This window comes from Aethalodelphis obliquidens, unplaced genomic scaffold (assembly GCF_003676395.1).
Source record: "Aethalodelphis obliquidens isolate GAN/ISIS:26980383/991018 unplaced genomic scaffold, ASM367639v1 scaffold17, whole genome shotgun sequence".
NCBI lineage: Eukaryota > Metazoa > Chordata > Mammalia > Artiodactyla > Delphinidae > Aethalodelphis > Aethalodelphis obliquidens.
Window position 1 is genome coordinate 16,456,328 of NW_020837961.1, and position 24,452 is coordinate 16,480,779.

Below are 24,452 nucleotides of genomic sequence, written 5' to 3' on the forward strand. Positions count from 1 at the left end.
CCAGATGTGGACCTGCCCACCAGAAACACAAGATCCAGCCTCATCCACCAGAACACAGGCACGAGTCCCCCCTACCAAGAAGCCTACACAACCCACTGAACCAAAATGAGCCACTGGGAGCAGACACCAAAAACAACGGGAACTACGAACCTGCAGCCTGCGAAAAGGAGACCCCAAACACAGTCAGTTAAGCAAAATGAGAAGACAGAGAAACACACAGCAGGTGAAGGAGCAAGGCAAAAACCCACCAGCCCTAACAAATGAAGAGGAAATAGGCAGTCTATCTGAAAAAGAATTCAGAATAATTATAGTAAAGATGATCCAAAATCTTGGAAATAGAATGGGGAAAATAAAATAAACGTTTAACAAGGACCTAGAAGAACTAAAGAGCAAACAAACAGTGATGAAAAATACAATAAATGAAATTAAAAATTCTCTGGAAGGGATCAGTAGCAGAATAACTGAGGCAGAAGAACGGATACGTGACCTGGAAGATAAAATAGTGGAAATAACTACTGCAAAGCAGAAAAAAGAAAAAAAAAGAATTGAGGACAGTCTCAGAGACCTCTGGGACAGCACTAAATGCACCAACATTTGAATGATAGGGGTCCCAGAAGAAGAAGAGAAAAAGAAAGGGACTGAGAAAATATTTGAAGAGATTATAGTTGAAAACTTACCTAATATGGGAAAGGAAATAGTTAATCAAGTCCAGGAAGCACAGAGAGTCCCATACAGGATAAATAAAAAGGAGAAACACGCCAAGACACGTATTAATCAAACAAAATTTAAATACAAAGAAAAAACATTAAAAGCAGCAAGGGAAAACAACAAATAACACACAAGGGAATCCCCACAAGGTTAACAGCTGATCTTTCAGCAGAAACTCTGCAAGCCAGAAGGGAGTGGCAGGACATATTTAAAGTATGAAGGAGAAAAACCTACAACCAAGATTACTCTACCCAGCAAGGTTCTCATTCAGATTCGATGGAGAAATTAAAACCTCTACAGACAAGCAAAAGCTAAGAAAATTCAGCACCACCAAGCCAGCTTTACAACAAATGCTAAAGGAACTTCTCTAGGCAAGAAACACAAGAGAAGGAAGACCTACAATAACAAACCCAAAACAATTAAGAAAATGGTAATAGGAACATACATATCAATACTTACCTTAAATGTAAATGGATGACATGCTCCAACCAAAAGACAGACTGGCTGAATGGATACAAAAATAAGACCCATATATATGCTGTCTACAAGAGACCCACCTCAGACCTAGGGACACATACAAACCTAAAGTGATGGAATAGAAAAAGATATTCCATGCAAATGGAAATCAAAAGAAACATGGAGTAGCAATGCTCATATCAGACAAAATAGACTTTAAAACAAAGACTATTACAACAGACAAAGAAGGACACTACATAATGATCTAGGGATCAATCCAAGAAGAAGATGTAACAATTGTAAATATTTATGCACCCAACATAGGAGCACCTCAATACATAAGGCAAACACTAACAGCCATAAAAGGGGGAATCGATAGTAACACAATCATATTAGGGGTCTTTAACACCCCATTTTCACCAATGGACAAATCATCCACAATGAAAATAAATAAGGAAACACAAGCTTTAAATGATACATTAAACAAGATGGGCTTAATTGATATTTATAGGACATTCCATCCAAAAACAAGTGAATACAATTTCTTCTCAAGTGCTCATGGAACATTCTCCATGAGAGATTATATCTTGGGTCACAAATCAAGCCTTAGTAAATTTAAGAAAATTGAAATCCTATCAAGTATCTTTTCTGACCACAACGCTAGGAGACTAGATATCAATTACAGGAAAAACTCTGTAAAACATACAAACACATGGAGGCTAAACAATGCAGTACTTAATAACCAAGAGATCACTGAAGAAATCAAAGAGGAAATCAAAAAATACCTATAAACAAATGACAATGAAAACACGATGACCCAAAACCTATGGGATGAAGCAAAAGCAGTTCTAAGAGGGAAGTTTATAACAATAAAATCCTACCTTAAGAAACAAGAAACATCTCAAATAAACAACCTAACCTTACACCTAAAGCAATTAGAGAAAGAAGAACAAAAAACCCCAAAGTTCGCAGAAGGAAAGAAATCATAAAGATCAGATCAGAAATAAATGAAAAAGAAGGAAACGATAGCAAAGATCAATAAACTAAAAGCTGGTTCTTTAAGAAGATAAACAAAATTGATAAACCATTAGGCAGACTCATCAAGAAAAAAGGGAGAAGACTCAAATCAATAGAATTAGAAATGAAAAAGGAGAAGTAACAACTGACACTGCAGAAATACAAAGGATCATGAGAGATTACTACAAGCAACTCTATGCCAATAAAATGGACAACCTGGAAGAAATGGACAAATGCTTAGAAATGCACAACCTTCCGAGACTGAACCAGGAAGAAATAGAAAATATAAATGGACGAATCACAAGCACTGAAATTGAAACTGTGATTAAAAATCTTCCAACAAACAAAAGCCCAGGACCAGATGACTTCACAGGCGAATTCTATCAAACATTTAGAGAAGACCTAACACCTATCCTTCTCAAACTCTTCCAAAATATAGCAGGAGGAACACTCCCAAACTCATTCTACGAGGCCACCATCACCTTGATACCAAAACCACACAAAGATGTCAAAGAAAGAAAACTACAGGCCAATATCACTGATGAACATAGATGCAAAAATCCTCAACAAAATACTAGCAAACAGAATCCAACAGCACATTAAAAGGATCATACGTTATGATTAAGTGGGGTTTATCCCAGGAATGCAAGGATTCTTCAGTATACACAGATCAATCAATGTGATACACCATATTAACAAATTGAAGGAGAAAAAACATATGATCATCTCAATAGATGCAGAGAAAGCTTTTGACAAAATTCAACACCATTATGATAAAAACCCTGCAGAAAGTAGGTATAGAGGGAACTTTCTTCAACATAATAAAGGCCATATGTGACAAACCCACAGCCAACATCATCCTCAATGGTGAAAAACTGAAACCATTTCCACTAAGATCAGGAACAAAACAAGGTTGCCCACTCTCACCACTACTATTCAACATAGTTTTTGAAGTTTTAGCCACAGCAATCAGAGAACAAAAAGAAATAAAAGTAATCCAAATCAGAAACGAAGAAGTAAAACTGTCACTGTTTGCAGATGACGTGATACTATACATAGAGAATCCTAAAGATGCTACCAGAAAACTACAAGAGCTAATCAATGAATTTGGTAAAGTAGCAGGATACAAAATTCATGCACAGAAATCTCTTTCATTCCTATACACTAATGATGAAAAATCTGAAAGTGAAATTAAGAAAACACTCCCATTTACCATTGCAACAAAAAGAATAAAATACCTAGGAACAAACCTACCTAAGGAGACATAAGACCTGTATGCAGAAAACTATAAGACACTGATAAAAGAAATTAAAAATGATACAAATAGATGGAGAGATATACCACGTTCTTGGTTTGGAAGAATCAACATTGTGAAAATGACTGTATTACCCAAAGCAATCTACAGAGTCAATGCAACCCCTATCAAACTACCACTGACATTTTTAAACAGAACTAGAAGAAAATATTTCACAATTTGTATGCAAACACAAAAGACCCTGAATAGCCAAAGCAATCTTTAGAAAGAAAAGCAGAGCTGGAGGAATCAGGCTCCCTGACTTCAGAGAATATGGTAGTGGCACAAAAACAGAAATATAGATCAATGGAACAGGATAGAAAGCCCAGAGATAAACCCACACACATATGGCCACCTTATCTTTGATAAAGGAGGCAAGAATATACATTGGAGAAAAGAGATCCTCTTCAATAAGTGATGCTCAGAAAACTGGACAGCTACCTGTAAAAGAATGAAATTAGAACCCTCCCTAACACCATACACAAAAATAAACGCAAAATCGATTAAAGACCTAAATGTAAGGCCAGACACTATCAAACTCTTAGAGGAAAACATAAGCAGAACATTCTATGACATAAATCACAGCAAGATCCTTTTTGACCCACCTCCTTGAGAAATTGAAATAAAAACAAAAATAAACAAATGGGACCTAATGAAACTTAAAATATTTTGCACAGCAAAGGAAACCATAAACAAGACCAAAAGACAACCCTCAGAATGGGAGAAAATATTTGCAAATGAAGCAACTGACAAAGGATTAATCTCCAAAATTTACAAGCAGCTCAATAACGAAAAACCAACCCAATCCAAAAATGGGCAGAAGACCTAAATAGACATTTCTCCAAAGAAGATATACAGATTGCCCACAAACACAGCAAAAAATGCTCAACATTATTAATCATTAGAGAAATGCAAATCAAAACTACAATGAGATATCATCTCACACTAGTCAGAATGGCCATCATCAAAAAATCTAGAAACAATAAATGCTGGAGAGGGTGTGAAGAAAAGGAAACTCTTGCACTGCTGGTGGGAATGTGAATTGGTACAGCCACTATGGAGAACAGCATGGAGGTTCCTTAAAAAACTACAAATAGAACTACCATATGACCCAGCAATCCCACTACTGGGCATATACCCTGAGAAAACCATAATTCAAAAAGAGTCGTGTACCAAAATGTTCATTGCAGCTCTATTTACAATTGCCAGGAGATGAAGCAACCTAAGTGTCCATAATCGGATGAATGGATAAAGAAGATGTGGCACATATATACAATGGAATATTACTCAACCATAAAAAGAAATGAAATTGAGTTATTTGTAGTGAGGTAGATGGACCTAGAGTCTGTCATACAGAGTGAAGTAAGTCAGAAAGAGAAAGACAAATACCGTATGCTAACACATATATATGGAATCTAAGAAAAAAACAATGTCATGAAGAACCTAGGGGTAAGACGGGAATAAAGACAAAGACCTACTAGAGAATGGACTTGAGGATATGGGGAGGGGGAAGGGTAAGCTGTGGCAAAGTGAGAGAGTGGCATGGACATATATACACTACCAAACGTAAAATAGATAGCTAGTGGGAAGCAGCCGCATAGCACAGGGAGATCAGCTCGGTGCTTTGTGACCGCCTGGAGGGGTGGGATAGGGAGGGTGGGAGGGAGGGAGATGCAAGAGGGAAGAGATATGGGAACATATGTATATGTATAACTGATTCACTTTGTTATAAAGCAGAAACTAACACACCATTGTAAAGCAATTATACTCCAATAAAAACGTTAAGGAAAAAAAAACAAAACAAAACCAAACAAACTAAACCCACCTCTTCTCTCAGACGCTGCAGCCTAGAAGCGGCTTCTGAAGCACTCCCTCAGCCATGCACATGTACCTGCCAGGACCCCAGCCTCCCAGGCAAGGAAGCCCCTCACACTCTATCAGAAACAGTGGCTGTTCCCTGGACCAAACGAGTTTTGTAATAAAATTGTTCCTTGTCCATGTGAAACTGAGGAAAATGGGAGCAACGGACTTAACTTTTTATGAAGCTAAAATTGAAATAACTCTTTTATTCTGATGTTATGCCCTTTTTAAATTTGTGATGTTAAAATGTTCTTTTTTTCACCTTATGGAGATAGTAGATGCTGGTTCTTTTTTTGTTTGCTTGTTTTTTGGGGGGGTTGCTAGTCACTTTTAAATTTCCAAGGGGGAAATACATTATTCAGGATCTTCTACACTTGCCTGATTATACAACTCTTTCACTGAAAAGCACTTAATAGAAACTATTTTTCCATTTACTATTTTTTTTCTATTTTTCTATTAACTATCTTTGTTAGTTGCTTTCATTTTGCCCCATTTGGCAAAATTAAATGGTTGGGAAACTCCCCTCCGCAATTTTAGAAATATATATCTTACTGACCCATTAAATACAATAACCTGAGAAACAGTGATTAAAAATGTCTTTCAAAAAAAAAAAAAAATGTCTTTCAAAGGAGCACCACAGGAAGTTGAATCCAGTGTCAATAAAATGTGTTCAAAACAGATATCATTATGGTTACAATGTACTTCAAATGAATACCAAAAATTAACAGTGGAGCAGCTTAGCAGGTATAAAAATAATCCTTTAAAACTGCAAATGATGTGCAAACATGTCACTCCTCAAAAACCTTGGCAGGAAGAGTTAATGGAAAATCTATTTATTATCTGGGGACTTCCCTGGCGGTCCAGTGGTTAAGACTCCATGCTTCCAATGAAGGGGGCACGGGTTTGATCCCTGATGGGGGAACTAAGATCCCACATGCCGCGGTGCAGCCAAAAAAAAAAAGTCTATTTGTTATTAAAGACTGCTGGTCTCATAAATCTTTTTCCTGCTTTAATAGTTTTAACAATCATCCTTTTAAAAAAACAATTTACTTTAAAAAAATGTTTATTGGCGTATAGTTGATTTACAATGTTGTGTACAGCAAAGTGAATCAGTTATATATATACATATATCCACTCTTTTTTAGATTCTTTTTTCATATAGGCCATTATAGAGTACTGAGTTGAGTTCTCTGTGTTATATAGTGGGTCCTTATTACTTATGTAGTTTATATATAGTAGTGTATATATGTCAATCCCAATTTATCTATCCCTCCCTCACCCCCTGGTAACCATAAGTTTGCCAAACAATTTACTTTTATTTTAACAACTTCAGTAAAGTCAGAGCAAAATATTAATGTAAAGTCTAAAATTGTTCATTCCTATGGTCAGAAAAATTATATTTTACCCATAAATGGTAATAATGTCAGTAATGGTATAAGTCTCCATGTGTCTCTTCTGACATATTTTAGGATTCAAGTCTACATTACTAAAAATTTGTAAGCCCATTTACCTGCATCTCTTACTCCCTGGACAAATTTCTGTGACAGGAGACTTAAAGTCTGATACTGAGATGTGAATATGGTCCCTAAAGGATTAGAACAATGGCCTGGATATCATTATAGAATCATGGTATTTTTCATAAATTTCTTGGTTCAGCATTTCTCAACTGTGTTTCTATTAAGCGCTTTCAATAAAAGAGTTGTATAGTCATGCAAGTTTAGAAGATCCTGAATAATGTATTTCTCCCTTGGAAATTCACAATACACACTGGCACATTAAAGGTTCTAAGAAGCCCTGCCCTAAAAAAACCTCTTCAGCTTGGTTTAATACAGTTTTCCCAAACTTTCTTTAGCATTTAACATTCATGAATGGAACACACTTGGAGAAACAATGATCTAATTCAGGGTATTTTATTGGTTGTAAAACTAGGACCAGAGAAAGGTTAAGAGACTTTGTTCAAGATTGCCCAAGAAAGTAATAGCCATCAGGACCAGAAACCCAGGTTCCCCCAATACTCTATTCTGACATGCTGCCTTTGTTCGGCCTCATAAAAACTTTGGAAATTATTATGGAAAACCTGTTATGAAAGTGAAACAGAGAAAACCCAGGTGGATACAAAGTGCGTTCTTATCAATTTCCATTCCTTTCCAGTTGATGTTACCAGAACATTTTTTAAAACTTGGTGGTGTGTGCATAAGGGGAGGCTTGTAATTGGTGAATGGTGGAGAGAAATTGCTTTTTCTTCAGGCTACTGTTATTCAGATTATGTTTGAATGTATGAACATTTAGAACAAAGATGTTAGCTTCTAAGTAACACACTGAAGCCCTCTGTATCTAAGGATCAAGATATAACGGGTTGAGATAGTATGAACTTGGATACTCTGTGTCATAGATTATGTATTTTGGACAATTTATCTAACAACTGATCCTTAGAACATAAAATAATACACTATACAACAGCAGTCCCCAACCTTTTTGGCATCAGAGATCGGTTTCGTGGAAGACAATTTTTTCACGGACGGGAGTTGGCGCGGGGTTGGCGGGGGGATGGTTCAGGAGGTAATGCGAGTGATAGGGAGCGGCAGATGAAGCTTCGCTTGCTCACTGGCTGCTCACCTCCTGCTGTGCAGCCCGGTTCCTAACAGACAAGGCACCCTTCCGCGGCCTGGGGGTTGAGGACCCCTCCTATACAGTGTAAGCACTCCACAAAACCTATTCATGTTTATTTAGTAATCCCTAATACCTTTTTTCATTTAGAAATTTCTAAACTTTAATTTAATCAACCTCCATTTAAAAAAATACTTTTAAAATGTTTGAATAATTGTCATGTGGCATTACTGTCTCCTATCAGAATAGAATTAGTCACATACTTTCTATTACTTTGGAATATTGTGAGATGGTTAATTATAGTGTACCTGAATGATTTCCAGTAGTCCCTTGAAAAAGGCCTCAGTGATCCATTTTGTACCAATGGGTTAAGAAAAGCAAAATAAACATACTTCCAATTTCATAGTTCTTTTTTTCTGTGTAAAAACCACTTTTTAAAAGAGATAGTCATTAAGAAAGATTTGTAAGGGGTTAGGGGATTAGGAGATAAAAACTATTATGTATAAAATAAGCTACAAGGAACAAGAACCTACTGTATAGCACAGGGAACTGTATTCAGTGTCTTGTAATACCTATAATGGAAAAGAATCTGAAAAATAATATATATATATATGTATATATATATATACACACACACACATATAAAACTGAATCACTTTGCTGTACACTTGAAACACTGTAAATCAACAATACTTCAATAAAAAAAATAAAATAAAATAAGGTACAAAGATATAGTATACAACACAGGGAATATAGCCAATATTCTATAATAACAATAAATGGAGTATAACCTTTAAAAATTATGAATCACTACATCGTACACCTGTAACTTACATAATATTGTACATCAACTATACTTCAAAAAGAAAATACTCAAAGATTTGTAAATGTTTTTTCTAATTAATTTTTATTAGAATATAGTTGCTTTATAATATTGTGTTAGTTTCTGCTGTACAGCAAAGTGAATCAGTTATACATACACCTATATCCCCTCTTTTTTAGATTTCCTTCCCATTTAGGTCACCACAGAGCACTGAGTAGAGTTCCCTGTGCTATACAGTAGGTTCTCACCAGTTGTAAATGTTTTTAAGAAACACATCTCCAAATTAACCCACATAAAAATCTTGTAATGGTCAGAGAATAGAACTTCAGAATAGTCTTCATATAATTCATATAATTAATGACAGAAGTGGTTAGTGACACTTTGTTTCAAAAATGTGCAATTTAATATTCATAACTTACAGCCCTCCTTTTGTTTTCTTTTAATTTTCTATATGAGGACAATTTTTTCCCCCCACTGAGACTATACTTATTAATATTTATTTATTTTTTCTGTGCTGGGTCTTATTTGTGGCACACGGGATCCTCACCATGGCATGTAGACTTCTTAGTTGCAGCATGCATGTGGGATCTAGTTCCCTGACCAGGGATCAAACCCGGGTCCCCCCGAATTGGGAGCGCGGAGCCTCAGCCACTGGACCACCAGGGAAGTCCTGAGACTATATTTAAATTACAGAGGAAGAACATGTTAAAATTTCTTTATAGCCTCATGTCACTTCTCTGTTTATTGTACACTCCACCTTCAGAATCCTGTCCTTGTTCTTCTAAACTTCTGTTGCAGGCAGAATTCTAATGTCCTCCATGGTCTCTGTCCTCTAATGGTTTCCCCATCATTATATAAGTTACATAGCAAAAGGATTTGACAGGTGCAGTTAAGTGTATTAATCTGTAGACCTTAAGCCAGAGAGAGGATCTAGGAGGGCTTAACCTAATCACATGAGCCCTATAAAAGCATAGAGTTTTCTCCAGCTGGTAGTAGAAGTCAGAGAGGTTCCAAATATGTGAAGGATTTGACATGCCATTTCTGCCTTTGAAGATGGAGTCGGCCATGTGGTAAAGAATATGAACAGCTTCTGGGAGCTGAGAGCAGCCCCCAGCTGACAGCCAGCAAGGAAATGGGAATGACAGTCCTACAACCACAAGGAACAGAATGCTGCCAACAACCTGAAAAGGCTGGAAGAGGATTCTTCTCCAGAACCTCTAAGATAAGAGCCCAGTCCAGCCTATACATGAATTCTTAAAAAAATATGTTAAAGAGATGTCTACCAATTCTTGTATTATTAAGATTTTTTTTTTAAGAATGTCAAATTTTGTAAAATGCCTGTACACATCTGCAAAGATACTCCTATCATTTCTCTCCTTTATCTATTAATCTAGTTAGTTATTATTGTTGCCTTAGTAATTTTCCTTGTATTCCTGGTATGAATCCAACGAGGGCATAGATTGTTACTGCATTAATTTGCTACTGGATTCTAACTGTCCTTTATGGGACAACCTGGGTAATCTTAAGGAGAAGAGGTTAATTTCACTTCTGTCTCCTATAGGAAATCTCTTAAGGCATAGGCAGCTGCTGAGGTTATTTTATCACTTTTTCTGTTTTTCTACTGTAGAATAAGTTATAATACTGTGTTCATTACAGATGTGGAAAAGTAAAGTAATCAACAAGCAGGGGCCATCCATAATGACAATACCCCAAGTATAATAGCCAGCCTCCAAACTGGCCCCCAATGATCACTGCCTCCTGGTATACGTGACCTTGGGTAGCCTCCTCCCATATTAGGTAGCCATAGGATATTGCAAAAAATAATAGGTCGTGATTTCTAAGCCTAAGTCATAAAAGATGTTGCAGTTGCAGCTTCTGTATTGTTCTCTCTCGAATCACTTGCTCTGGGGGAAGGCAGGTGCCATGTCGTGAGGTCATGCAAGCAGCCCTACGGAGAGGCTTACATAATGAAGAGCTAAAGTCTCCTACCAACAGCCATGTGAATGAACCATCTCGGCGATGGATCCTTAAATACCAGTGAGATTCCAGATGACCACAACCACAGCCAATGTTTTGCCTGCGACCTCATGAGACATCCCAAGCTAAACCATCCAATTAAGCCACTCCTTTATTTCTGACCCACAGAAACGATACAATAATAAATGTTTGTTTTTTAAGTCACTGAGTTTTAGGGTCATTTTTTTTACTCAATAGATAACTAATACCAAGTTTCATATAGTTTCCTCCCAACAGAACTGCTGAAAGGTACCTACCTCTCCAAAACCTTTCTTTCCTCATAATGGATCTTTTTCATTACTTTAACCTGGTGTCCAGTGGCTAAGACTCCACGCTCCTAATGCAGGGGGCCCGGGTTCAATCCCTGGTCAGGGAACTAGATCCCACATGCCGCAACTAAGAGTCCGCATGCCACAACAAAGATCCCGCATGCCGCAACTAAGACCCAGTGTAGCCAAATAAATAAATAAATAAATATTTTTTTTAAAAAAAGATAATTGCCTCTCACCCAGGCTGTGAAAGTGAGAGTTCCTCTTCCTGAATGATGGTCTGCCCTCACCATTTCCCTAATGACTATTTTCCCAAATAATTCCCATACAGTGGGAAAATCTTGGCCCAGAAAAAAATCATCCAGAAACGTAAATCTTAGAATACTTATTTCCCTGTGGTTATCTCTTTTTTCCTCTCTGTCAAGATATAAGTATAATGTGAATAAATTGTTAGAGAAAGGAGCAAATGTGCCATTATCCTTGGTTCTGAGACATAATTATACTCTAAAGCATTTATCTCAATCTTTCTGAATAACCTAGAGTTTTATAAAATACAGGCCCCACGCCTAGGCCTCACTCTAATGGCTCTGATTCAGTACGTCTGAAGTGAGACCCAGGAATCAGTGGGTTTTTTTAATTGCGAAATTATTCTGATGATTATCCACTGTTAATTTGTCTTTTTACTAAAACCACACGATTTCCTTATTATGTTTATCTGTCTCCTCCCTCTGAAATATAAGCTCTATGAAGGAAGATATTTTTGTCTATTTTGTTCACTGATGCATCCCCAGCAACTAGTACTATGCCTGGCACATGGTAGGTAATCAATAAATGTTGAATAAACAATTGTAAAAGTTGATGAGCTGTATGGGAAGAAACAGATCTGGGAATGCAACATGGAGTATTTATAATTTTAAAGAGTTATAGTAGGATAGACTTCATTGAGAAATGACTTGAGGATATAACAGAGTGTACCATATGAACATCTGGAGGAAGAGGGTTCCAGGCAAACGAAAAAGCAGTACAAAGATCTTGAGTCTGGGATAGTCCCAGAAACATCAAAAAGACCAGAGTGGCTGAAGTGAAATGAGTAAGGAGAGGACTGGGAGACAGAAAATCAAAGGAGTAAATGGGGCCAGATCACACATGGCCTTATAGATACGAAAGAACGCTGGCTCTTATTTTAAGAAATGAAGAGCTATTGCAGTGTTTTGAAGAAAGCCATTGCATATTTAAAAGCTCACTCTGGCTGTTTGTGTTGAGAATAGAACGTCGAGCACAGATGGAATTAGGGAGACAAGGCAGAAGGTAGGCTGAGCCTTATTTAAGTGACTTCAGGAAAAATTGGAAGAAAGAAATTGGATACAATGAGTAAACAGAGCCTTTTTGAGGTTTGCTGAAAAGGGGAACAGAGAAATGATTCAAGCAAAGGTTTTATGTTTTAAGATGGTAGACATAATAGTGTCATATTTGTATGCTAACGGAAATGACCCAATAGAAAAAAACATGGGTGGTTCCAAAACCTGGGATTCTAAACTCTAGGAGAGACAAGGAACAATTGACAGAGAGAGCAGAAGAGCAGGAAAAATATAAGGGGCTATTAAAGAACAATATGTAGACATGTAGACTCTAGCTTCAGATTGTAGCCACCAAAAAACCCATTTCCCTCTGAACATCTGAGAGTAGGGGAGCGTATCTCCACCCCCTTCCACATAACAATTATGTGTCAGGAGAGAATAGTTTCCCACAGAAGTGAGAGAGAGTTTGTCAACTTTAATCTCCATGGTATGTGGGGGGGGTACTGTGACCCCTTAGTTCACATTACCATCTCCTTCAGTTCTTGATTTTCTTCTCTGGTAAACTGATGTGATTTATCTTAACATTTAAATCCTACCTCTCCACCCCACTGTAGCATATTGACTCATCAAGGCATCTGCTGTCTGCTTGCTCTCTTGATTTGCACATACCATAGCAGAATTAAATGGGTGAGTTACTTACCTGAATATCTTTCTTTTGGAGAAAGATGTGACCATCTAGATCAGGGTTTCTTAATCTCTGCAGACTGACATCTTCGGCTGGATAATCCTTTGCTGTCTGGTGCAGTGTAGGGTGTTGAGCAACATTCTAGGTCTGGACCCACTAGAAGTCAGAGGCACCTTCCTCTCTGTCCCACTTCCTGCCCCAGTTGTGACCAAAAGAATGTTCCAGACGTTGTCAAATGTCCCCCAGGAAGTAAAAATCACCCCCCACCCAGTTGAGAACCACTGATATAGATGTAAAGTTTCTCAATACATTATTAATAGATCCTGGTGCTGTCAATGATAAAACATGGGATAAAGCCGGGGGTTTGTTACCTATACCTTTATTCTGTGCTTTTGTCATAGATAATCATTGTTAACCCTCCACTTCTTATCACTATTCTCAAAATGAACATTAAGGACCTGGTATAAAGAAATAACTTCACGCTCACTTTAAAAACTGGTACATTTCCACACATGATTGGACTGGGGAGAATGAAGGAATGAGAATAGGTGAACTATGGACACTTAAAATACTATTGGTGAGATTTTGCCATCTGAGGCTTTTCAAAATACTTGTTCAAGCACCATATAGATATTTTTTTTCCTATCAACTGATTGCTGATAACATAAAATTGGCCTTATCTGCATTGGGTGCATCAATATGTATTACTTTGTGGTATCAAAAAACATCAGGACCAGAAGAACCCAGTCAAGCTTGAGAAGAACGTATTTGAATTCAAGACATAGTACAAAGTTACAGAAGTTAAGACAGTGTAGGATTGGCACAGGATATACAAATAGACCAATGGAAGAGAATAGTCAGAAAAAGACCCAGTTTATGACAGATATCAATGCAAGTCTATAAGGGAATGAATAGCTTTGCAATAAGGGGTATTGGAACACGTGGATATTTTATGGAACAAAATGGAACTTGACCCCTACCAAACAGGGTATACAAAATTTAATTTGAGATATATCACAGTTCTAAATGTGTAAAACAATAAAGCTTTTAGAGTAAAACAGGAAAATTTCCTCGAGACAGTCCTAAATAGAAGACAAAAAATACTAACCATAAAAGACTGACTTCATTAAAATTAAGAACCATACCCATCAAAAGACACAATTAAGCAGGTAAAAAGGCAAATCACAGACTGAGAGATCTTCATGACACGTACGTCCAACATCTCTAAATCAGTAAGAAAATGACAATAATCCAACTTTTTAAAATGAGCGAAATTCCTGAAGAGGTCTGTCACAAAAGAGGCTATTCAATGGAATACTACATAGTAATTTAATTAAAAAAGAAACTACTGATACTTGCAACAAAACAGATGAATATTACAGACATTATATTAAGTGAAAGTAGTCACAACAGTACATACTGATGATGCATTTATATGTAGTTTAGGCAAAACAAATAATGATGGAAGTCAGAATAGTGATTACCTTTTGAGGGTGTGTTGACTAGGGAGGGGCATGAGGAAACCTTCTGGAGAGAGAAAATATTCCATAAATTTATATGGACGGTGGTTTCATGGGCCCTATGGAACATACAGATAACTCTTTTGAGGAGTTTTTCTGCCAAGCAGAGAATCAAGGCAGTAGCTGGCAGAGAAAGTGAGGTTAGGAGAAGTTTCCTAAAGGATGGGGAAATAACATATGTATATGCTCATAGGAATAATTAAGTAGCGAGGGACAATGGTGATGGAGGGAGAATGCTGGCGTAATGTCCCTATGCAAGGTGGGAGAGGATGAGATGTTCTCCCTATGTGGAGGAAAGGGAGGTTCTATAACAGCAGGAAAGATGCTAGACTACATGTGAGTGATGGTTTGGATTGTATAGTGTAGATGTGATGAGAGCCTAGGAAGTTCTTTTCTGATTGTTTCCATCTTCTCAGAGAATTAGGAAGCAAAACTGGCAGAGTGAGGATAGAGGAAGTGACTTGGAAATAGGGGAAAAGAGAAGTGTGAAATAATCCAAAGAGTAGCACAGTGAATGGACCAAGAATCTATATTTCAACCGTGAGGTATCACTGAGGCCCACGTCAGGTTAGGGTGATGAATTCAGTTAGTGTGGTGTGTTTTTCTCCAGGTAAGTCCATCTTCATAGGTGCAGGCACCTGAGGGGTACAGCACTGGATTTAACCAGCTTTGCAGTTTTGCCATAGAGTGCCAATTTTGTGAGTGAGATCATATATACCTGGGAATCTTATTTTTACCAGTTGGGGCATCATTAATTCTATGTTCTTTCCATGGACAAAACTAGGAAATGTTCTTAAATATTTTTAAATGAGTTCATATTAATATTTATAATCATATTTGATATTACAGGGATTTTTATGAACTTCTGGGTTTATATTTGTGTATATTTTCTCTGGCAGTGAAAGTCTTGGGTCCTCATAATTCTATTCATATCAGCAATAAAATTACCAAGATTTCTTTGCAGTTTCAAGATTTCTTTGCAGTTCTTTTCGTCCTTAGAATGTATCCTATTAAGGAAGTACAAATGGAGTATTATATTCAACATTCATTGGAATAATTATATTCTCTGTATAGATCCTACCAAAATGAAATAAAAATAGGCCTTTTGATTGTTGGAGTTAAATTTGGATATTTACATTTTATATTCCTTCTAAACTTAATTTTGAATATATAAAACACATTAGTAAGAGAAAATCAAAACTATAAGAATTACACTCATATATACATATGTATAATTCAATCACTTTGCTATACACCTGAAACTAACACAACATTGTACTATACTTTAATTTTTTTAAATGGTTAAAAAAAAGAAAAAAAATTATACTCAGAGAAGTCTTGCTCCCATCCTTCTCCTGTTCCCATGGCCTCTTCATCCCTTATAGGTAAACATTTCTTCACTCTGTAAAGAATTAAACATTTATCCTGCCTTTGGGGAAGAACTATTATTTATCTCCTGTTGATGAGGGAAACTTCTTCTTTAGAGAAAAATGCCAGCTAATAAATGTAGGAGGAATTACTTAATTGGAAAAATCTTTTTGCAGTTCTTATTGAAATAATTAATTCAGACAGGATGTTAAAACCATTGGGTAAAGGTTTTTGAAGATGATATTGGCACAGAACCAAATATCACCCCACAGATTACTTGCTTATTGTAAAGGAAAAACATATCTTACAACTGATTGAGCTGGCATTATCATCTTAGCCAAGTGACAAACTTGACACTTTGTGCTCACTGATGGGATGCAATATTAAATATACAGCTTTAACCATGAAGCATTCTTGCCAAGAAATGTTTACCATGTTTCCAGCCAAACCTTTGGGCTAAACCTCCAGTTAATAGGAATATGGGAGTTAAAAGAACAAGTTAAACAATCAGACAAATCAAGAATGTGGGACATCTTACTAGACAAGTGATCTGGTTTCTTCCAATGGCAATGTCAAGGAGGAAAGGTGGCAGAGCTGTTCTAAAGAGACTAAATAAGACTAAATTTTAAAATGACATAATGATTCACAAATAGTAAGGTATTCACAAATAGTAAGGTATTCACACCAGGTACATAAAGTTCAACACTTTGCAATATTAAGTAACTTATTATTACTCTTACAGTTGTGTATAAATAGTTGTAAAAATAACAAGTAACGTGTGAAGTGTTACTGGCTCTTTACCTTATCAACAAGATGGACGTTGAACATTAAAATTGCAAGGAGTTTTATTTATAAAACCATTTAATAACATTTCATTAAAGTTTCAAAAATTATTTAAATTTTATTTAAAATTGAGACACTGGGCTTCCCTGGTGGCGCAGTGGTTGAGAGTCCGCCTGCCAATGCAGGGGACACGGGTTCGTGCCCCGGTCCGGGAAGATCCCACATGCCGCGGAGCGGCTGGGCCCGTGAGCCATGGCCGCTGAGTCTGAGCGTCCGGAGCCTGTGCTCCGCAACGGGAGAGGCCACAACAGTGAGAGGCCCGCGTACAGGGAAAAAAAAAAAAGTTGTCTTAAAATATTCAAAGTTATTAAAGCTAAAAGACAAAATATGAACACTAGCTGTATTCATATTTTGTCTTTTAGCTTTAATAACTTTGAATATTTTAAGACAACTTTTTAAAACAAAAATAATTTTAATATTTATTTTAATTTCCATTTTAATGAAATATATTTAAATATTATACACTTGGAATACATTTTTTATACTTTATGTTAGTACCAACAGATATTGTGAAAAAATTCTTATAAGAATATAATTAATGATTTTGTTAGAATGAAAGCAAAACAAATGAAAAAGTTTCTTCAGAATAAAGATTTGAAAAGACAAGAAAAGATAAAAGCAACGGAAGAATATCCAAATATATAGAGAATAGAATCAAAATAAGCAGCATTCCTGAAGGAGAGACCTGAACAAAAGAAACAAAAACATTATTCAAAGGCATATGACTTTATTACTCACCCAGACACTGCTGTTGAACACCAAGATATGTGCAATAATTAAATTCAGTCCACTTTGATATTTTGTACTTTGTCATATAAAAACCATAGTGCTACCCATCTTTTTCAATTTTATTGTAATAAAAATTTATTTGCCAAGGTAAGAGGATGGAATATATTTTAAGTTTGTTATCATGATTCAAACATTTAAAATATTTAGATATATTGTACATGGATCTCCATTTGAACTCTTGCCTTGGATCCTGTAAACATTAGGGGTGGGCCTGACTGCAATTTCAAATACCAAAATAATTAAGCAATATCTATAAAGTTCTCAAAGAGAAAACTGCAACCCTAGAATGGTAAACCACTTATGTCTATTCAAGTTTCCTTCAACATGTAAAAAGAAACAGATGATTTCAGATGAGCTGAGAAAATAAAGCATCCATGAGTCCTTGAAAAAGTTACAAAAAGATGTCTAACAAATGACCCAAAGTTAAGAGCTCAACATTGGGAGATTTCAGGGAAAACAGCCGTGTGAATTAGTTCCTACTGCTCAACTCTTTCAACTCCAGCCCAAATACCAACTACTTCCCCCAAGCAAGCAGGTAGAGTGTATAAGCTAAACTTCAAGTCTGCTTAGATCTCTTCAAAAGAGATTAAACTCTGGACTTTCCCTTTCAGGCCAGATAAAAACCTTGGGGTCCTGTAGAAACAGCAAGAGTCCTGGTGTGAGGATTGAAAAGTCACTAATATATGATCATACCAAACCTCATTCCTTTTCACCTGTCTGGCCCTTAGGGATAGTGGGGAATTGACAAACTGACTGAATCCTTCCTGCCCCAGAATCAGGAATCCAGAGAGCAGAGAGTTCTCAGTAGGGGATAAACAACCTTCTGGCTTGAGTGCCAGCAGGCTGCCAAGACAGAAAACACCAGTGCCTCTCAGAACTAGTGGAGTTGCCCTGGAGGTACACCAGCAGCAGGACTTGAGCCCTGAGCAAGGGTGGGACCCCGTGGAGGCAAAGGAAAATAACAAGGCCCCTAATCTAGCAGCCAGAGTGAGGAAGCAGCAGCATACCCAGCACTGAGATCACCTCCTGAAACAGAGCTACTGGAGGGCAAAGCACCGACCTTAAACATACAAAATGAAAGTGCTTAAGGAAATTTGATTACAAATCACAGATGATGGATTTAAATTTTTTAAATTAAGTAGATAAATGAAAGCGGAGAAATGTCACTATTTAGACCTTGATTAATTAAAGGTCAAGTCAGAGACCTACCTTTTTTTTTTTAATTTATTTTTTGGCTGCGTTGGGTCTTCATTGCTGTGCACGGGCTTCTCATTGTGGTGGCTTCTCTTGTTGCGGAGCACGGGCTCTAGGCACGCAGGCTTCAGTAGTTGTGGCACGTGGGCTCAGTAGCTGTGGTGCACGGGCTTAGTTGCTCCGCAGCATGTGGGATCTTCCCAGACCAGGGCTCGAACCCATGTCCCCTACATCGATAGGTGGATTCTTAACCACTGCGCCACCAGGGGAGACCCAGAGACCTATCTTAAAACATTGAGCAAGCATGCAAAAAAAGGGACTCGAGAGAAAAGATGACAACTGACCTGGACAGATCCAAAGGCATCTCTCATAAAAAAGTCACGGAGTGCCAGGAGAAATTCACAAAATATAGATGAAGGAAAGGCAATCATTAAATAAATTAATAAAAGAAAATATAAGCCTGTAGATTGAAGGGGTTAGGAGCCACAGTTAAGGTTGTTTGAGAAAATACACACCCTAGATTAGCTTCATAAAATTCTCTATTACTTCAAGGATAAAATCATACAAGCTTCAAGAGGGAAGAGATATGGGAACATATGTATATGTATAACTGATTCACTTTGTTATAAAGCAGAAACTAACACACCATTGTAAAGCAATTATACTCCAATAAAGATGTAAAAAACAAAAATCATACAAGCTTCTAGGCTAAAAGAACAAAAGATTGAGAGAGAAAAAGAATCATCCCACCCCCAAAAAAGATCAGTACTGGATTCTTTTTAACAATGCAAGGTAAAACTAGTTTAGCTTCTTTCTTAATTAAATTTGAGTCTTTTCTTGAGTATTTTGCTAAGATGGTATAGACAGCTGGTAGATTTTCTGAATATTTCCCTTTCTGAGATTTTGTTTTTTTCACTCAGCTAATGAAGGATAACAGACACTTGTAGAATACATAGTGTGCCAGGCATTGTTCTAAGCACTTTAAAAGTATTAACTCTTTAAACCTCATAACAACCTCATGAGGTAGATGTGTTATAATCCCTATTTTATAGATGAGGAAAGAAAGCATCAAGAGGTTTAAAAGTTTGTCCAAAGTCACAAGCTGGTGAGTGGCAAAATCTTTTCTCTCTACTAATATCAGCCAATGTGCAATATAAAATTAAAAGTCATAAGCAGAATAAAGAGACACCTTATAGAAAAGGCAACTCATGCAGATACAATGGTCATAAATCTGTAAACACTAACACCATGAATAATTTTGACTTCAAAAAAATTCACAATTTGTGGATGAGAAAAAATACCATAACTCAAGTCATTAAATGATATACTTGTAAAAGTATTTGTAATACAAAACAAATAATTAAGTAATCTCATAGAAAACAATAGTAAAAAGCAACTTGACAGGAAAATGGACTATGGATATAAATATGCAGAAGAGTAAGTATTAATAGGCAGAAGAGGCAATCCAAAGACACAGATGAAAATATTTTAAAAACACTATTATACAGAAAAATACAAAGTATCAATGACATACTACTTTACATCTATCAGAGCATCAAGAATCAAGAGCCTCAGTTAACACCTTACCAAAGTCCTTACTATGGCTGACGAGGCCTAACCTAGCCTACACTACCCCTTCTGACCTCATTTCTTTTCACTCTTCTCCTATCACTCAACCACACTGTCCAGCTTCAAACCATCCTCAGACGCAAGAAACATCGACCCCCTCTGCCTAAAACACGCTCTCCTTACGTATTATCATGGCTTACTCCTTCTTACATCAGGTCTTTGCCCAAAAGTCAATGCTCAGAAATTTGCCCTGATCACCCAATACAGAATCCTTCTCCCACAATACTCCCTCTCATCTTATCCTACTCTATTCTTCCTTATAACACTTACCAGTTACCTAGTATAACTGATTGTTTTATTGTATTGGTGCAATATTTATTAGATCGTATTAGTGGTTGTACTGCATTTGCTTATTACTTATCTCCCTCAGTAGACTCGAAAGTCCAAGAGAGCAGAAACTTTTTTGACTCTAATGTCTGGAATAGTGCCAGACACATGGCAGAGATACTCAAAATTTGTTGATGGAATGAACAAGCATACAATGAGCAAACAACTACCACTAGTAAAGGTGCTAAGAAAATGGAACTCTTCTAAATGGGGATATGTGGATTTACAATAGCATTTTTGAATTTATGTATAATTATGCACATCTATGACAACATCCCTTTTAACCCAGCAATGGGTTACCATCCCCATAATCTAAATAAAGCTCCAAAATATAAGGACATATGCTTAAGAAGAATGTCTGGAATGGTACTACTTGTAGAGGAAAAAAACAAGAATGAATGCTCGGGACTTCCCTGGTGGCACAATGGTTAAGAATCTGCCTGCCAATGCAGGGGACATTGGTTCGAGCCCTGGTCTGGGAAGATCCCACATGCTGTGGAGCAACTAAGCCCGTGTGCCACAACTACTGAAGCCTGCGTGCTTAGAGCCCGTGCTCCACAACAAGAGAAGCCACCAAAATGAGAAGCTAGCGCACCACAACAAAGAGTAGCCCTCGCTCGCCACAACTAGAGAGAGCCCACACAGCAACGAAGACCCAACTCAGCCAAAAATAAATAAATAAATAATAAATAAATAAGAATGAATGCTTATCAAGAAGCATATGTTTGGATAAAACACGGTACATACACAGCACAGATTATGTAAGCTTTAAAATAACTGAAACTAGATCTGTGCCCATTAGGAGGATTTGTACTAACTAGTAAGCAAGAAAAGCAAGATTCAGATAAATGTATATAATGTGAGCCCATTTTATAAAACAATGACTAACCTTTCACTCTATATGTGTGTGCATATATAAGCACGATAAAGCGTGAGGTAACAGATTTTTTAAAAAATTTATTTATATTTTATTTTTGGCTGCGTTGGGACTTCGTTGCTGCGTGCGGGCTTTCTCTAGCTGCTGCGAGCGGGGGCTACTTTTCGTTGCGGTGCGCGGGCTTCTCATTGCAGTGGCTTCTGTTATTGCGGAGCACGGGCTCTAGGCGTGTGGGCTTCAGTAGTTGTAGCACCCGGGCTCAGTAGTTGTGGCTCACGGGCTTAGTTGCTCCACAGCATGTGGGATCTTCCCGGACCAGGGCTCGAACCTGCATCCCCTGCACTGGCAGGTGGGTTCTTAACCACTGCGCCATAAGGAAGTCCTAGATTTTTAATAATGATTATGTGGGGTGTGAGTATGGTAAGGAAAACAAGAATTCTTTTGAAAAAATGTCCACACCAAAATAAACACAAGACATGGCCACTTTACTTACAATGATACATGTGACAGATACTGTTGGCTATCTATCCAACAGCTATTCCCCACCATTCTTTCGTGCTTTCAAAGTCTACCTCTCAATATAGTGGGTTGGCCAAAAAGTTCGTTTTGGTTTTGCCAGCTTATGGGAAAACCTGAACAAACTTTATGGCCAATCCAATAGAAACAGAAAATGCCAGAAGCACTCTTTCCCAGCCTCCCTCACAGTTGAGGCATGGCCATGTCATCTGACCAACGGAAAGTAAAAATCTGCTAGGGTCTCCTAGGAAAGATTTCTTTGCTCCTTGAAAAGACAGACACAAGGAGAAGCAGCTTATTTCCTTATTTCCTATTTTTGAACAGAGTTATCTGAGGAAATTATGGCTAGAGCTGTGAGAGCCATCTTGTGACTATGAGAGGAAAGCCAAGAAAATCAAAAGAAGCCAATCCAAAGTTCTGACTTTGGTAAGCCGCTATAAATTCTGTAACTGTCAACCTCTAGCTTTAGTATTATATGTTATATATTTAATTAATAAACCTCTATTGTTGATATTAATTTTAGCAATATATCTGGGTCAATTATAGCCCAATATCTTAAACAGCCCTGTGTTTATGTGGGTATTATGAATGTATTAAAATGTGACCAACAAAATATTAACAATAGCTCTCATACTTTTATAAATTGTTCAAATTGTTTGAATTTTTACTGAACAACTGTCATTTATATAGTCAGATCAAAATAATGAAGCTGGGCTTCCCTGGTGGTGCAGTGGTTGAGAGTCCGCCTGCCGATGTAGGGAACACGGGTTCGTGCCCTGGTCCGGGAAGATCCCACACGCCACGGAGCGGCTGGGCCCGTGAGCCATGGCTGCGTCCGGAGCCTGTGCTCCACAATGGGAGAGGCCACAACAGTGAGAGGCCCACGTACCGCAAAAAACACCAAAAAACAAACAAAATAAAAAACAACAACAAAAAAATAATGAAACTGATTTCATTAATTTTAAAAGTGATGACCTTAGGATCAAAGATAAATATTAAATACTGAAAATGTGATTATAAAACAGTGTAAATTGTCAAAATTACTACTCACTGAGAAAACTGACAGTGTAAAAAAAGTAATAAAAATAATCTATCCTCTGAAAAAGACTTAAAACTGTAAAAGTTTAAGCATTTTCTTAAAAAAGGGCTAAAGATATTACCTGTGATGTAATAGTTAACATTGACAAAGAACACAAGTTAAAGAATTCTTTGAAAACTTTAACCACTGCAAGAATCAAATATAAAATACACATTTTAGAAAGACAAAAGCAAAGAAAATAGTTTAAAGCAAAACACTGAAAAAAGAAGTAGCAATCAAGCATTTAAAAACAAATAAAAAGATGACTATCACCAAAGCTATCAATTATAACAATAAATTAATCTTCTGTAGACAGATGATCTCAGAAAGGGTTAAAAATGACCAAAATCTGGTTTCAAATTGAAGATAACAGACTGAGGGTAAATTTATCTCCCTTCCTTCCCCAAATCATAATGAAATAACAATGAAGAGGAATAACAACTTCTGATGTGAAATAGCTGATCGAATCAAAATCAACATCTTTCCCTTTCTCCTCCTGGATACTCAACAAAAACAACAAGAATATAGGAGGAGGGAAACTGTGACTTTCCTCAATGAAACATAGGAAAAGTGTAATCCACAGACACCAAAACATAGATAAGTACTGCCAAAAGCACATACAGTTGTGCAGAAGTGAATAGAGATGGCACAGTGACGGCAGATCTCAGAGAGCACCAGGAAATATACACTTGTGTCATAAGATGCATTTCCTTCTTTAGAACAACCAGTGCAAGAAGTGAGGTTGTCACAGGCAAAGGGGAATGGAAAGCTTAGATGCTATCAATAAGGCCCAGTAACAGAAAATATAAGAAATGCCAGAAAAGTACTCTTAAATTGCAATTCACTAACATTTTTAAATGATCACATCAAAAATACTGTCAGAACTAAAGTGAAAAAAGAGCAAAACTAACCATCAGATGAAGAATACTCCTCCAGAGAATACGAAAAATTATAGTAAAAAAGAATTAAATGGTTATTTTCTTTAGGCTATTCTGATAGCAAGTTAAATCTGACTAACTTAAAAAGGGGTGGCAGATTTATTTGCTCACACAATGCAGAAATTATCAAATAAAAAGTAGAAAGAGTAGAGAAATAGATGGGTTTCAGTAACAACTGGAATCAGAAACCCCAAAAAACCAGTTCTCAAGACTCTCCATATTGATTCTGGGGCATGCACATGTGCACACGTGCGCGCGCGCGCACACACACACACACACACACACACATATCTTGGGAAAGAACTACAAATGTGGCCAAAGTAGAGAAGTTTTATAAGAA

General features: G+C 37.0%; 1 long non-coding RNA gene across 1 annotated transcript in view; it reads right to left on the reverse strand.

The window, feature by feature from the left end:
- LOC113625986 (uncharacterized) overlaps positions 1 to 15,779 on the reverse strand; it is a 34,671-nt gene extending 18,892 nt beyond the window's left edge. Inside the window, exon 1 of the long non-coding RNA XR_003434982.1 lies at positions 13,049 to 15,779. This is a non-coding gene — a long non-coding RNA (uncharacterized LOC113625986). The remainder of the gene's footprint in view (positions 1 to 13,048) is intronic.
- Between the last annotated feature and the right edge of the window lie 8,673 nt (positions 15,780 to 24,452).